Raw genomic sequence first — 5,320 nt, forward strand, 5'->3', positions numbered from 1 at the left:
GAGAGAGAGAGAGAGAGAGAGAGAGAGAGAGAGAGAGAGAGAGAGAGAGATTATATATCTGAGCAGAGAACCAAATACAGTACAGAAACAAGAGAATGGCACTAAGGAGATTGGAGGAGACTGGCCCTATTCAAGAGGACAGATAAACGTCAAGGACCTAAGGTCTTTGATCTTTGCAGATCAGCAAAGAGAAGCCAAGGACAGTCAACAATGAGATGAATTTTGACAGAAGTCGACACACAGAGACAGAAATAGGAAAAGACAGAGAAGTGTAAAAGAAAAGCAGAGGCTGATCAAGGAAGACTAAGGCAAAACAGTCTTGTCCGAGAGTCTCAGCTCTTCTGGAGCCCACACTGCTCTTGCAGACGACCAGAGTTTGATTCCCTGCACCCACATGCAGTAGCTTCCAACTGCCTACAACTCCAGTTCCAGGTGATCTGGCACCATCTTCTGGCCTCTTCTGGTACCTACACTCATGTGCACATACTACCAAACAAACACACACATATACACTCAGTTTTTAAAGATTATCTATCTATCTATCTATCTATCTATCTATCTATCTATCTATCTATCTATCTATCTATGGTTTTTTTGAAACAGGGTTTCTCTGTGTAGCTCTGGCTGTCCTGGAACTCATTCTGTAGACCAGGCTGGCCTCAAGCTCATAGAGATCCATCTGGTCCCTGCAGCCCAAGTGCTAAAGATGTGCACCACCACAGCCAAGTTTTTTTTTTCATATTGGCTAGAATCTACATGGTGAAATAACCATTATTGCTTAATATATAAAAATTATTCCAATAGTAGAAGGCTTGAAATGTATGTAAATGAACAGAAAAGTGTAACTGCTGCTATTACAAAGAGAGTCATCTCTTTGCCAAGTTACCTGACTTATTCTGGCTCAGAGTTTCAGTGGGAATAGTCCCATCATGGTGGGGAAGACACGGAGGCTGCCTGATAGACCTGGATGGACCAGGAAGGAGAGTGTTCCTGCTGGCACCAGAGTAGTTATCAGATATTGCCTTCAAAGCCCATCCCCAGTGAACCTCTCCAGCCAGCTAGTCCACAGTCCCAGAGGTTGTCCGCAGCCTCCGAGAACAGCACTGCCAGTTGGGGGCCAAGCGTGCAAACACAGAAGCCTGTGAGACACATTTCACACAGCAACCCTATTATGTAGCAAAGCACTCCAAAATGTAACACCTGAGAACAGGTTCTGTGATTCTGAGTGTGGTCTGGATCCTCCTACTGGTTTTCCCTGGGTCACATAACCGGCTGTATTCTACCGTCCTGAACCTTTTGCTTAAAGTATCTGGGCTCTCCTCCAACGTCCCTCTCCATGGGATGGACTTAAACTTCCTGGCAGCTTGGTGGCTTTGAGATGTGGGAGGATGGAGACAGAAGTTCCTTTTGCTCTTAGCATGCTCCAAGCTGTTCCCACAACACTGTGCATAAAAGCAAATCGAAAGTCAGCCAGATATGAGGAGGAGAACCATGCCATCTACAGCCGGGGGGTGGGGGGAGAGACCAGAGCAGCTCTGACAGTGAACACTGATGCTCTTTCTCTCCCTCCCTCCTCCTCCCCCCCTCTCTGTAGTCAGATGTGATGACACACATCTGTAGAAGAGACAGATGTGGCAGTGTACACCAGATATTGCAGTACATGTGACCTGAGGCAGAAGGATTACAACTTTAAGGAAAACCCTGGCTCAAGCACAAGAAAGAGGGGTGGGATATGATGGCACAGTACCATGTAACCTATGTGACATCTGGAGGCAGGAAGATCGGGAGTTCATTACTATCCTGGCCTCATGAGTTCAAGGCCACCCTGTGCTAAGTAAGAACTTGTTTCCAAAAGACCAGAAAATGGCAGGAGAGATCATTGGTTAAGAGCATTTACTTGGCCAAAAGGTACACACCTTTAATCCCATCATTTGGGAGGCAGAGAGGTGGATGTCTGAGTTCAAGGCCAGCCTGGTCTACACAGCCTTCCACTGGGTCTATACAGTGAGTTTCAGGACAGTCATGGATATGTTGAAACCCTGTCTCAAAAATAAATGAATGAATGATGAATGAATGAATAAGTAAATAGTTATAAAATTCGAAAACAGAAAGCTGGTAGAGATCGCTCCGAGGGTAAACGCACTTGCTGTTAAGCCTGAGGGCTTGAATTTGGCCCACAGGACCCACACAGTAGAAGGAGAGCTCCCACTCCTGATCACTCAGGAGAGCTGTCCTCTGACCTACGCACACGTGATGTAGAATGCATGCTTGCCCGTGCACACCTGCCAATCAATCTATCAATCAATGTCTGTTTAAAATGAAGAAAATCTACTGACTTTCTGTAAACTAATGGGGAAAGGATGACAGAAAAGGAAAAAAGGGAGGAAGTTGAAAGCTGCAGTGTAGGAATAACAAACATGCGCCCTCGGAGACTAAGAGAGAGACAGAAGTCCAATGAGGAAGGAAAACTTGGAACTGGTCAAAAACATCAGACTGAGATGGATGGAATCCTGAGCGCTCTCTTCCGTGGACCGAAAGTGCCTCCAGGGAAGGATTGTCTGTTTTGTTTGTGGCAACATCCCCTGCTTTTAGAACAATGTCAGTCATTCAGTAGGTGCTCAATATAGAACAAGAAATATTTTTGCTATAAATCTGCAGAGCGCCTGCAGTTCCCAAAATCACCACTAGGTGGGAGTCTTCCAAACCCTGAAGCCTCCTTAAATCATTCTCAGAGCAGGCTTTGTGTGATGTGCCTAGGACGTTCAGGATGTCTTCCCTGGGGCATGTGCCAGTCCCAGCACATGCCCCGGGCACCAAGTGACCTTTCCGCCTGAGACACCCTTTTCTCCACTTCCCTCCAGCACCAGCTAGTTAAACAACCCTTTGTCCTTGGCCCCTTCCGGCTGGGCCCTGAGGCTCCGGGTTCTTTTCCAGGTCCGGAGAGGAGGCTGGAACAAAGGTGGGGCATCTGGGAAAGGGCCAGGGAAAAGTCCTGGGGACATTGAATCAGTTCTTCCAATCTTCCTGGATAGAACTGTGGGATCCAGCCCCTTTCCCGCCTTGTACCCAGAGCCCACCGTCTTGGGGAACCAGGCCCCAGGCCTCTCTCACAAAAATTCAGTGCTTCAAGGCCCAGCCTCCTCCCTTAGATTTAGGGTCTAGGGCCAGGGCTCTGCATCTTTCTCTTGCAGCCGGCAATGCTCTCATTCTTTCTCCGAAGATCCCCATCTCCCTCTACATCCCTTTCAGAGTTTCAGTACTGAGCCCGAGGCTGAGTCACAGGAAACCTCGGGCCCTGAGTCACTCCCCTCTCAGCTCAGCCCCTCCTGGGGCGAGAGAGGCAGAAAATGACGGCTTTTTCAACTGCTCCTGGCTTCAGTGGAGAGTCTGGTGTCTGTCTGGCACAGCCGTCAGTCAGTGCTGCCCACTGGCGCGTCTCCCACAGCCATCCTTTCCAGGTATATTTGGAGTCAAAATTTCTGTCTAATGTCCACATCTGGATTTCAGATTTTGCTTTCTCTTCACTTCTGTGTCTTCTCTATCTCTTTAATTTTGTTGTGTTTTGTTTTTCTTGCGCTAAAGATAGGCCCCACTGAGCCAAGCCCCCAGTCCCTCACTGGGGGATTCTAGGCAGGGGCTCTACCACTGAGCCACACCTCAGCCCTCACTTGGGGACTCTAGACAGGGGCTCTACCACTGAGCCACACTCCAGCCCCTCACTGGGGGATTCTAGGCAAGTGCTCTGCCGCTGAGGCATGCCACAGTCATTTTTTTTCACCTTTGCGTCCAAAACCTCTGTTGAGTTGCTGTTTCTTTTTTGTATTTTTTTTTTTTTTGAGACAGGATGTCACTACACATCCCAATTAGACTCAACCACTTCATCACCAGCCTAGGGCTCTAGATTACTGGAATTACGTATGTTTAATACTCTGGATCCTCTGTGATTCCTCAAGCTCTGTTCCTCTGTCACTCTCCCCCCCCCATGTCTGTCTCTCTGTGTACATTTCTCAGAAATCCCTGAACTGGGGCCCAGTAGCTGTGTAGCTGGAGTGGCTTGAGCTGTTCTTCTTGGCTTCGGACTTATTAGTGGCCCAGTCTCTGTACATGGCTATCAGCTCCTCCGTGGGGTTAAGATGGAAGCAGAAGTGACCTGCTATCCACGGCTATGCCAGGGATGCAGGCTGAGGAAGGGATGGGGAAACAGGAGAGCTACAGAGAGAGCTGGAGAGACGGGATGTGGAGCTCAGAAACAGAGAGAAGGAGCCTAAAGAGAGACAACAAACAAAGGAGGGAGGCAAAGAGAGAAAGGAGAGAGAGAATAAAACAGAGGCGACATACACGGCACACAAAGACAAAAAGGCCGAAAGAGACACAGACGGAGAGAGAAGGACACACATGAAGAGATAGAGGCTGACAGAGAAGCCGTAGGAGAGAGACACAAAGACTAGAAAATGAGGGTATAAAGGCAGAGCTAAGGGTGTGGCTCAATTGTAGAGCCCCTGCCTAGAATCCCCCAGTGAGGGGCCCCAGTAGAGCTCAGGGTGTGAACCCATGCTGAGCACACAGACTATCCTGAGTTCTAATCCTGAACACCAAAAAAGAAAAAAGAAAGAAAGAAAAAAGAAAAGAAAAATATGAAGGTTTAGAATGAGTGAGACAGTGAGATAGGAGTTATATGCAAGGCCCATTGATGGATCTTCCTGGAGAGGAGGAAGGGGGCGGGGAGGGCAGGCTCCATGCAGCAAGCAGCCAGGGATACTGAGATTGTAGCATGAGGACCGCCCGGCTTCAGCATCTTCTCCAAGCAAACACACGTGTAGTGTCTGGGTGTGCCTGGGTGCGTCTCCTTCCTTCTCCAGCCATGTGTCACTGAGTGGGATCATGCTGTGTGCCATGGGGTGGAGCACCCCCACGGGGTGTGTTTTTGTCACTGGGAGTGTCTGTGTGTGTGTGGTTGGGAGTCTCTGGGTGTGTCTGTTGGGCTGCATTAGTGTGGTGCCAGACATGCCTATCCATGGGTATCTCATTTCCCTGTGGCTGGCGGGTCCATAGTCCTGAATGCCACAGGACACGGGGAGGCAAGGAGTTGTGTCTGAGCATTTTTCTGTGAGTGGGGACCACGCGGTGAGTCACCTCGTCACAACATCACTTTGTGTTTGGTGTCGTGTGGTTGCCATGCATGGGAGCATTTAAGGTCCCAGGACATGGTGTGTAGCTTCGTGTGTCTTTTTGTCGCTGTGCGTTCCTATTTGGATCTCTGTATTGCGCACAACATCCCATTCCTGTGTCACATTCACCGTGTGCCTTTGTTTTGTCTCTC

The sequence above is a fragment of the Microtus ochrogaster genome, linkage group LG4, assembly GCF_000317375.1.
Source record: "Microtus ochrogaster isolate Prairie Vole_2 linkage group LG4, MicOch1.0, whole genome shotgun sequence".
Lineage (NCBI taxonomy): Eukaryota > Metazoa > Chordata > Mammalia > Rodentia > Cricetidae > Microtus > Microtus ochrogaster.